This window comes from Heterocephalus glaber, unplaced genomic scaffold (genome assembly GCF_053883595.1).
Source record: "Heterocephalus glaber isolate CG9 unplaced genomic scaffold, H.glaber_assembly_v1.0 deba00001564, whole genome shotgun sequence".
In the NCBI taxonomy this organism is placed as follows: Eukaryota; Metazoa; Chordata; class Mammalia; order Rodentia; family Bathyergidae; genus Heterocephalus; species Heterocephalus glaber.
In genome coordinates, this window is record NW_028258351.1 from 452609 (window position 1) to 464278 (window position 11670).

At 42.9% G+C, this 11670-nt stretch overlaps 1 protein-coding gene and 1 non-coding gene across 4 annotated transcripts in view; both read right to left on the minus strand.

The window, feature by feature from the left end:
* The window catches only part of LOC110346853 (inactive serine/threonine-protein kinase TEX14-like), a 49349-nt gene extending 43886 nt beyond the window's left edge, over window positions 1-5463 (minus strand). For all 3 annotated transcript variants that reach the window (XR_015443139.1, XR_015443140.1, XR_015443138.1), the window contains exons 1-2: window positions 3899-5463; window positions 5-78 (exon numbers count right to left, since the gene is read on the minus strand). The gene's annotated coding sequence lies outside the window, so the exon portion shown is untranslated. The remainder of the gene's footprint in view (window positions 1-4; window positions 79-3898) is intronic.
* Window positions 5280-5443, minus strand: LOC147823749 (U1 spliceosomal RNA). The gene has a single exon (XR_015443343.1). It is a non-coding gene; the product is annotated as a U1 spliceosomal RNA (small nuclear RNA).
* Window positions 5464-11670: the final 6207 nt, after the last annotated feature.

Sequence of the window (11670 nt, forward strand, 5' to 3'; positions counted from 1 at the left end):
TTACTTGATTTGGGCTGGGGATTTAGCTCAGTGGTTCTGCTGTCTGCCTCACAAGCGCTAGGACCGGAGTTCGATCCCCTGTACCAAAAAACCCCGAACAAACAAATACTTAATTTTCAAAGGTTTAATCATTATCTCATTTTACCCTCGACACAACTGAAGGATAAGGGTTATTTCTTTCTTCTTAAGATGCTAGCTCTACAGCAAACAAATATATGAACAAATGTTCAACATCACTTGTCATTCGAGAGATGCAGATGAAAACAACACTGAGATTCCACCTCACCCCAGAAAGAATGGCTGCTATCAAGAAATCAACAAATAACAAATGCTGGCGGGGTTGTGGGGAGAAAGGAACCCTTCTCCATTGCTGGTGGGAGTGCAGACTGGTGCAACCACTGTGGAAGTCAGTATGGAGATACCTCAAAGAACTAGGACTAGAGGTCCCATTTGACCCAGCTATTCCCCTGCTGGGTATCTTCCCAAAAGAATTAAAAGAATCATACCATGGCGATATATGTGCACCCATGTTTATAGCAGCACAGTTTGTAATAGCTAAAGCTTGGAAGCAGCCCAAGTGTCCATCAACTGGAAACTGGATAAAGAAAATATGGTTTTTTTATAAAATGGAGTACTACTCAGCCATAAAGAATGAAAAACTAGTCATTTATAGCTAAATGGATGCATATCGAGGCCATACTCTTAAGTGAAATAAAAAGGACACACATGTGTAAATACCGAAGTTTCACTAGTATGAGAAACTGATAGTGTAAACAAGGGTTAAAATGATTAAAATGAATAATTAATAATTTGAAATAGGAAAAAAGGCCCAAAGACGAAGGAGTGAAGGGAGGGGAAGGGGAAAGGAAAAGAGGGAAAGGAAAAACTATGAGAAAAGAAAAAAAGATGGAAATGAAATCTATGTAAATAGGGAAGGGCGGAGAGGGTGAAGGATGCACAGGTAATGGGGGAGAAAAAAAAAGAACCAAGACATATCATGTACAGGTACAAACATCCAATGATAAATGTAAACGAATTGCATACCTAAAATGTACCAATAAAAGAACTGAAAAAAAAACAAACAAAAAAAAGATGCTAGCTGTACATTTTTCATACAGCAGAGGGAACCACAACTGGAACCAAAGTCCTTCCAGCACTAAAATCAAGTCTGGGTTTTTTTGTTGTTCTTGTTGTTTGGTTTGATTTGGTTTTTGTGTTTTATTTTGTTTTTTTGAGACAGGGTCTCACAATGCAGTTCAGGGTAGTCTTGAACTTACTATGTATCCCAGGCTGGCCTCAAACTCAAAGTGATCCTCCTGCCTCAGCCTCCTGAGTGCTGGGATTACATGCATGCACCACCAAGCCCAGTTTATATAATACTGCTATATAGCTCACTCTGTTGCAAATAGATTTACTTCTCTCTATCAAACTGTCAGCTCTTTATGTGGGTTTTTCTTTTCTTTCTCTGGTGATGAGGTCTTGCTGTGCTTCTCAAGATAGTCTCAAAATCCCAAGTAGCCGGACTACTGGCACACACCACCTTGTCTAGATTGTGATCCCTTTAAAAGTAAGAATCAGGGGCTGAGGATTTAGCTCAGTGGTTTCGCCGCCTGCTGCGCAAGCGCAAGGACCCGAGTTTGATGCCCGGTACCAAAAAAAAAAAAAAAGTGAAGAGGTCTTGTGATATAGCTCAGAGTGCAAAGGAACTGGACTCAGTCCTATGTTCTGAGGAAAAAAAATCAAGATCCACATTATATTTATTTTCCTATCTCCAACATCGAGCCTGGTACAGCTGATGACCAGTAAATGCTGAGTAACTTAACAATGAATCGATGAATGTATTATTCCTTCCTTCCCACAGTCTGGTGACTGACCCCACCTCTGAGAACTAGCTTTCCCCAGCTTCTTCCACAAGGTGACCTCCCTGTAAGGGAGTGAGATCCCTGTCAGTACAGTTCCTGGCCTCCTCTTGTCCATCCTTGATTTCAAAATGTATCTGTGCCACCCAGATCTTTCTTCTGAGCTGCTGGCTCAGATATTCAGCATTGTGCTTAGCCAAATCACATGTATCTTATACTCAGCTTGTCCAGACTGACTTCCATCAGCTTCCTCCCAAACTTATTCCTCTCCCAGGAAATGACATCATTTTCAACCTAATTGTTCAAAACAAAAATGTGAGTTATTTTATTCTTTTTTTCTCTCCTTTACCTATCACATCTCCTCCTGTAGCCTGAGAAACAATTCCAAATGCAAATCTCTTCACACTTGTGATACAGTAAGAAATGTGTGTGTGTGTGTGTGTGTGTGTGTGTGTGTGTGTGTGTATTGTAATCACCAGCCACGTATAGGCTCACCAGAAAGACCGAGGCATGATTAGAGGGTTGGGGCTTTTAAAACTTCCCCTTACCATTGACCTTCAGGGAGAGAAGATGGGGTGGAGATTGAGTTCAATCATTAATGGCCAATGACTAAACCAATCATGCTTATATAGTGAAACCTCCATAAGAATATCTAAACAGCTGGGCAGAGTGGCGTATGCCTGTAATCGCCATGGGATCACAAGTTTAAAGCCTGCTTGAACAACTCAGCAAGGCTCTGTCTCAAAACTTTCTTTTTAAAGGGCTGGAGATGTACAAGGTATGATTATAAAATACAGTGAGTGGTTAAATATAAAGACACGTTGCCATTAATCTCCCTCAAAATACTCCCCCTTGCTTAAACGTATTTGTCCCATTCTTCTTGCCATTTTCTGAAGCCCTTCTGGAAGTCCCTTCTCTTATGTATCCTTAGTTGCACTATTATGGCTGCCCAGATGTTCTGAATAAATTCAAAACATTTACCTTCATGTTCATTTTGACTTTGGGGGAAGAGCCAAAAGTTTCCACAGTCCCAGATCCAATGAACAAGGTGGTTGAGGACACACCATACTGTTTGTTTTTTGTTTTTGGTACCAGGGATCAAACTTGAGACCTCACACTTGTGAGGCAGGCAGCAGAACCACTGAGCTAAATCCCCGGCACACCATAATGTTTTTACAAGCCTACCTTTCAGCAGAATTCACTGTATTTTGATTACATTTCATAAAGACAAGAAACAGGATTTTAGCAACTCCTCCAGAGAGTAGCAAGAACAATGGAATAACCATGTTTTATGAGAAGAGCAGTATTTTGAGGAGTATTAATGGTAATGTGTTGTTAGTGTAATACCCACAAAAATATATTTGGGGGGTACCAGGGATCAAACTCAGGACCTTGTGCTTGCAAGGCAGGTGGCAGCACCACTGAGCTAAATACCTGGCCCAGTGTAATGTATTTTTAAAATTTAAATAGTTGCCATGTTTTTTGATCATATCGTATAGCTTAGTGGTACACCATTTGCCTAGCAATCCCATCATCACTGCCCAGCCAAACCAAACCAAACCAAACACCTAAGCAAATGGGATTTGGGGAGCTTCTGAACTGATATAAAAGAGCTGGGAGGATGACATCCTTGAAGAGAATAGAGTATACCTCACCCACCGCCACACCTACCCTTATGCATCCCATCCATTTGACTTTCTTTTTGGTACCGGGGATCGAACTCAGGTCCTTGCGCTGCGAGGCAGGCACTGGAACCACTGAGCTAAATCCCCAACCCCCATTTTACTTTCTGAGCTGTATTCTTCATAATAATCTAGTAATGGTAAGCGCTTTCTTGAGTCATTGGAGTGGTTTATCCAACCTGAGGGAGATGAGGGGAACCCACAGTTTTTTTGTTTTGTTTTGTTTTTTGCTACCAGGGATTGAACTCGGGACGCCTTTCGCTTGGGAGGCAGGCGGCGAAACCACTGAGCTAAATCCCCGGCTGGGAACCCACAATTTTTGTAATTAGCCAGCAGAAATGTGCATAGGGTGGGTACCTCTTTTGTAGCTGGTATCTGAACTGAGGGCAGTCTTGTGAAACCAAGTACTTAACCTGTGAGGTCCAGGCTAATTCCAGGAGTTAATGTCAGAATATAATTGAACTGTTGGGCATTCAATTAGAGTCAGAGAATCCGAGAACTGGTGGTAGAAAATGTCACGTTACTGATAGGAGGAAAAGAGCCCTCAAGCCAGAGCAACTATTTAGAAATGGAAATCTATTCACACCCTTTAAAGGGTTATCTACTACTTTTGGAATAAAGATCAAAATCTATAGATTTGCCTCTAAGAAGCGCCTATTACCACGTAGCAGACCAATTCCTATAGACAACAACTGTAGTCTCTGTACAAAATATAACATGATGTGAAACCACTGAAGGGCAAAAAAAAAATAGGCTGCTGTGGAAGACTTGGAAGAAAAGAACGGCTCTGATTAAGTTTTTACCTCTTGTGGCTTTTGACCTAAGGCTATGGCTAAAACTGGAATAGAAAACACCAGAAGTCATAATTCAGGGAAAACACAGTAGTTGAAAAGAAAGAAAAATCACAGAAAAGAGACAGCCACAGAAAAACCACCAATCCACAAATAAACTCTGCCCAAATCCCTGGCTAGTGGTCTTTTTACACATGAACAGGGCTGGTTGCAAGCAGCATAGCTGACACTTAATGAAACGCTTTGACATTTGAGCTGCTGCCCACTGCAGGAGAGAGTTGTGAATTCAGTCAAGCGAACTGCCTAATTTTTATACAGACTCACTTCAGAGAAAGATTACACGAAATGTCTCACCAATTTGCTAATCCAGTGACACAACCGCCACTTTCCCTCTCCCGCCCAATAAGCGCCACAAGAATGAACGACCCTTTTAGTTATGTCACAAAATCTGCAAAGAAAGTAACATCCTCTGTTCTCCCCTCAGACCTTTAAAAAATTAAACAGAAGCGAAACACTGTTAAAAGTCCAGTTGCACCTAATAACACCCTACTACACTCACACTAAACTTTAGAATTTAAAAATGAAAATCCATACGTGCTTTAAATACAATATAAAAACTGTTCGGAACATGTGAAAACTTCGGCATAAATGAACAAAAACCTATCATGAACCAAACCAATTCAGAACACCGTTTCTCAAAATATCAAAAACTAGAGCCGAGGAGTCAGGTCAGGGGTTCCTGGAGCCTGCCTTGCAAACGCAAAACCCCAAGTTCAATCTTATGTACTAAATAAGCAAAAATAAAACACGAGAATCCAAAGCGTCAGACTCCTAGCAGTACACATACACCTTACATTTCTAATATCTAGACATACAAAATCTAAAAGACCAAAAAAAAGTTACACTCCCCCAGATCACATCATTAAACTTCTTTTGAAACAAGAAACCAGGGGAAAGCGCGAACGCAGTCCCCCACTACCACAAATTATGCAGTCGAGTTTCCCACATTTGGGGAAATCGCAGGGGTCAGCACATCCGGAGTGCAATGGATAAGCCTCGCCCTGGGAAAACCACCTTCGTGATCATGGTATCTCCCCTGCCAGGTAAGTATGAGCGCCGCGCCGCGCGCGCCACCTCACCCGCCACTCACACTCATTACCTACGCACGGTCACTCACACGCCCACGCCTTCGCCCCCTCCTTTCCAAACCTCACGCTCCCCAACGACACCCCTCACACGCCTTTCTCGGGGGGACCCGCCCGGGGAACTCGGCGGCGGCAACAACGCGCTGGAACCGGCAAGCACCGCGCCTCATCTACATGCTCCCGCCTCTCGCGGTGACGTCCACCGCGGCGTCACCGCTTCTTCCCGCGCTTCCCTCCCGGACGGCCCGACCCCGCGGCTCGGGCCGCCGAAGCCCACGGTGCGGTGCGGCTTTCTCGGCACGGGTCTCAGCCGCGCGCGGTGGCGCTGCGGGGGGCTGGGGGGGGGAGGTCCGTGGCTTCGGGGCGACGCGGCGGAAGGCGGCCGAGCGGGTTGGGCCAGGTCCGAATCGCTGCCTCCTCCACGCACCCGGCGGTCGATCCTCACAGTCCGTCTCCATTTCCCTAAAGTGTAACGGGGGCACAGTCCGCCCGCCCAGGTTTCGGTGAGGGCTGAACGCCTGCGCCCTGCGGCCAAGAGCCCCCGACCCCACCCGGACCCTCCTGGCCCTGAACCGCGGCCGCGGGACGGCCAGCTTCTCCGGGATTCAAACCGGCAGGTTCCGAAGCCAGGGAAACAGCATTCGTCGAATATTTGCTAACCGAGAACTTGCCCCCTTTTTTTTTTTGGCGAGGGGGCGGGGGTTGAGACAGGGTCTCGATATGTATTTCAGACTGGCCTTTAAATCACTAGCCTAGGCTGGCCTCGAACTCGTGGCGATTTTCCTACTTCTAGAGGCCTCCTACATGCTGGGATTACAGGTGTGTGCCACCCCGCCCAGCTCTTTTTAAAATTTTTATAATTTTTATTAGTACATGTTTGCAAGTACATAATGATTACATTCATTGTGGGGAATTTGTACAGAACAAATCTCAATTATTTTTTTCCCTTCCCCTTTGTAAGGGTCAGGGGGAATGGATGTCGCTGGAGACCCCTGCATTAGGTCCCAGCCTCCTATGAGCCACTACAGCACCAGCTATAGGTTAAAGAATAGAGGGAACGAGACTTACTAGAGAAGCTGAGTCTTGGGTCCTGGTCAGTGCTCCTAACAGCAGCAAAGAGAGGCCCCCAAGTACATCCAGTATTTATTGAATACAATCATGGGAAGGAATAGGGAGCTAGGGAGCTTTGAAGTCATCTAGTGAATTACCGCGGAACTCCTGGCATGATGGCGCCAGGGAGGGGTGTTAGGGAGTTGGCATTGCTTATCTTGCTAGGATACAAGAAACTGGCACTGGGACCAGGCGCAATTAGCAAGCAACCCTACAAGGTCGGTAAGAAGTGATAATCCAGGAGAAAGAATTTTAACTTGGGTCAAGCTGACCTCAGCTGCGCTTAATTCAGCAGGGCCCAGACACTTCACAGACCAGGATTTAGGCCTCAGTGACAGCCTAATGGCAAAGGAGCAATACTACCCCAACTCTGCTAGCTGACATGCCCATTTAAATCACACAGGGCTTCGGTCTGACTCCTGATATAAAATAATATAGCCAAATTAGGGAAGACAAGAAGCATGTGCCACTCAGCCCGCTAGCACTGGGCAGGGATGTCTGCTACACCCCTTCACCTCCTTTCAAACAATGTTTTTTCCAGTATCAGATTCATTTCTTTGTAAGTCCTTACCAAATTAATTATTACAAATTCGGAATGACAGACAAACAGGCAAAAAAAAATTTTTTTTTAAATTCAAACATATAATTATACTAAATCAGGATACACTTTTAGATACGTTGTCCATGCTGAATTACAATACCCTCCCCCCCCCTTTCTCTCTTGTTCCTATTGTCTGTCTTTTACTTGACCTTTCTTGTTACAAATAGTCACATTTCCTTTTCTGCTTTATTGACTAGGTGCTCCAGGCAAAATAATTCCATTTGCAGAACTATCAAAGGCTTTGGTCGAAATTTCCCTTTTGCTCTCCCTGTTTTGAAAGGCCTTTGTTTTATTTAATGCTGGGAGCAGAGCGCTGTAGATCACTATGGCCAGGCCTAACTCACACAGGTGACAAGAGGGTGTGGTGGACCAAGGCCTGGCTGAGAAGAGGACTGTCTTCCTTCCCATCCATTTGCCAGAGAAACATCAAGCATTATCTCCCGCAGATCCTAGCTGCTCTCCCTGTTTCAATGAGCCAGCCCCTTTTACCTCCCCCTGCACTTCCCATATCTCTACCACTATAAATAAACGTGCGGCCATTTGCTTGGTGGTCTTTTCCTCCCATCCAGAGTTAGAGCCCAACCTGGCCCCACCTATATCTTATTATATCTCTTTGTCGATCTTTCTTAATCTCTCACTGTCATTTCTCCTTGAACCCTTCAGCCACGTGGGCAGTGGCAGTTTAATGTTTGGAGGATAGTTTTACTTTTTACAGTAGTTACAAAGGTCACCTTAGATGATTGGCAAATGACAGAAAAATTTTGAAAATTAAATTGGTGGGGGACAGACCTGAATCTCAGCTACCTGGGAAGCTGCAGGAGGTTGGCAAGTTCAAGACTACCCTGGGACAGTAAGCACAACCCCCTAAAAATAATTATTATTATTTTTTTGCTATGGGGAATCAAATTCAGGACCTTGTGCTTGTGAGGCAGGCAGCGGCACCGCTGAGCTGAATCCCCAGCCCTCAGAATAAAATATTAAAAGAAGCAGGGGATGGTGGCCCGTGCCTGTATTCTAGCACTCAGGAGGCTAAGGTGGGATGATCCAAAGTTCAAGCCCAACTCATCCTATTTAGTCAAACCCTGGTTAAAATTTAAGGGAGGGGGGCGTGCCAGGATTTAGCTCAGTGGTTCCGCCACCTGCCTCGAAAGCCCAAGGTCCAGAGTTCGATCCCCGGTACCCCAAAAAATAAAATAAAATAAAAATCAGCCACAATCCAACTGCAAAATTGCTGTTATTACACTTCGATAGTATGTGGTACATCGTGTTCCTTACACTGAAATATTTTTTAAAAGGAGTGTACTTCATATGCTGATTTAAAACTTTCATTTATTCTGCTTGTGATGGGTCATAGATAATTAAACCAATACTGTATTCTGTTCCTTTCAATTAACCACCCATATATAACTGCAAACAATGTATCTTATAGCTACATATTTGTGATTAATGATGGTTTGGTAGAGTAATTTTCTACTTGTACTTTTTTCTTTTTTGGTACTGGGGATTGAACTTGGGTCCTTGCGCTTGTCCAGCAGGCGGCGAAATCACTGAGCTAAATCCCTGGTCCCTATTTGTACTTTTTGTTTATTTTGCAGTTTAGGGATTTTCCTGATTCAGAGCCCCCCAAGTAGCTGGGATTACAGTTGTCCACCATCACACCCACTGTAGTCATTTTAAGAAAGGAGTGCCTAAATTTTTTGAGAGAATAGAAGTGACATATTATAAATATTTTAATTATTTTATTTTTGAGACAGATTTTTGCTATGTAGTGTAGGCTGGCCTCAGACTCATATTTCTGCCTTGGCTTTCTGAATAGTAGGATTACAGGCATGTTCTACACACTGGGCTTTTTTAATTCCTTTTTTTTTTTTTTTTTTTGAGACTGAGTCTGGATATGCAGTTCAGGGTGGCCTTGAACTCATTTTTTTTTTTTTAGTACCAGGGATGAACTCTGGACCTTGCGTTTGTGAGGCAGGTGGCGGCACCAGTTAGCTAAATCCCAGGCCCCCTGGCCTTGAACTCATAGTAATCCTCCTGCCTCAACCTCCTGACACCTGGGATTATAGGCATGTGTCAACACGCCCAGTTTAAAATTCTTTAGAAACTATTTTTTTCTGATTTGTTTCCTTTTTTTCTGATCTTTCAAATTGGAGAGCTCCAATGTCAGAGTTCACAGTTAATTATAAAAAGAATTTAAACCAAGCACAGTGGCCCATCTCTCTAATCTGAGCTACTTGGGAGGCTGAAGCAGGAGAATTGAAACTTTGACGCTAGCTTGAGCAATTTAGCAAGATTATGTCTCAAAAATAAAAAAGGGGCTGGGGATTTATCTCAGTGGTTTCGCCGCCTGCTGCGCAGGTACAAGGACCTGAGTTCAATCCCCGGTACCAAAAAATAAATAAATTAATTAAAAATTAAAAAATAAATTTAAAAGGCCTGGAGATGTAGTTCAGTGGAAAATAAATCCTTAAAGTTTGTTAAAATGAGAAAAGAATGGGAATATAGCTCAGGGGTATGTATGCACAAGACTGTGAATTTCACCCCTAGAACAGGAGAGAAAGGGTGAAGGGAGGGAAAGGAAGAGCAAGGCTGAATATAAAAATAGACAACTTGGGGGGGGGGTTAGCTCAGTGGCACCACACCTGCCTCAGAAGTGCAAGGTCCTGAGTTCGATCCCCCCCCCAAAAATAGGCAACATGAAATGGAACATGACTATGATCGAAATTCAATAAAAAGGTAACATTTAGAGCCAGGGATTTAGCTCAGTGGTTTTGCTGCCTGCTGCGCAAGCGCAAGGACCTGAATTCGATCCCTGGTACCAAAAAACAAAAAGGTAACATTTAAGAGACTTAGGGAGCTACACCAAGTTGAGTCTGGTGACACAAACCTATAATCCCAACACTCTGGGATGCTGAGGCAGGAGGGTCACCATGAGTTCGAGATCATACTGACACATAGTGAGTCCAAGGTCAGCCTAAAACTATACAGACATTCTTTGTTTAATGACCAAGTTATGTTTCTGCAAATAGGTCACTGAATGAATTGGTCACTAAATGAGGAATTATGTATGACAGTATGTACAATACAATATTCAGAAAAAAGAAATGGTCAAAGAAAACTCTAACTTGATGACTTTGCTTTTATTTGTATTACTCTTACATGCAGTACTGTAATGTATAACAACATAAAACTACAGTACTGTACTGTACAGCACAATCAAAAAATTACAGTAGTGTATAAACAAAGTATACTGAACAGAAAATACAATGAGGCTGTACAAACAAGATGTACAGAACTGTACAAAAAGACAGGTCATAAGACCAAGCAGCGTGCCTTGGTAGTAAGTCCAAACAGCTGTTAACCAGGTAGGTTGTTAAATGAGGAATATCTGTTATTTCTAGACCCTGTCTCTTAAACAGGAGTTGGGGGTCTATTCATATAGCCCAATGTAAAGGCCCTGGGTTCAGTCCTGAGTACCACAAAGAGAAAGGAAAAGAAAGCAAAAGAACATAATTTTGTGTCAGTACAGGAGTATAGACTGTTTTCCACCTAAATATTGTGATACATGCCTACATTAGCTATACAGAAAAACCTGAATCCTCATTATATGCATATAGTGTCAAAAAATGTTCATACCTTTTAATCCAGCAATTATTTATTTTACCTAAAGAAATTTGTTAATTTTACTTAGAGAAATGGAATGCCCTTTGTATTCATTATAGATAAACAGTAAAAACTAAAATACTGAAAACACAAACTATCCAAACAATAGATCTGGGCCAGGAATGTAGCTCAGTGGGGCAGCGCCTGCCTGGCAAGTGCAAGGCCCTGAGTTCGATTCCCAGTACCACCAACAACAACAAAATAGATCAACTGAACATTAAACAAATGCAACAATCATATAATAATGACTACTAACATGAAAAAATGTGGGAGGAGTCTAAGAGTGTAGGTCAGTGTTACAGCACCTTGCCAAGAATGTGTGAGGCCAGGGTTCACTCTCTGGTGCCACAAAAAGGCAGGCGGATTAATGAAAGGAATTGCACAGAAATGATAAATATTTTCATCAATAAGATCATTAAATGTTTTTGCCTCATAATAAAAAGACCAAATCTAAATTGTATATTTAAAGAGTTTTGAACACAAGTTTTGGCATCATGTAGATTTAGTTCAAAGTGTGGTGTGTAACCATATTTTAGCTGTATGTACTGGAATTTACCTTCTGTGGGTAATAATTATTCATCATAACTATTTTCTTTTTTCTTTTTTTTCTTTTTTGGTACCAGGGATCGAGCTCAGGACCTTGCACTTGCCAGGAAGGCACAGTGCCACTGATCTAAATCCCCAGCCCAATTCATCATAACTACAGTGAATAAATTTACAAACATACACATATATAAAACCAACACTCAAAAAAGCCCCCTGTTGGGTGAGGTGGAGAAACAGAGCCCCGCCCGCAGTGCGGCAGTGCGGCACTACGTA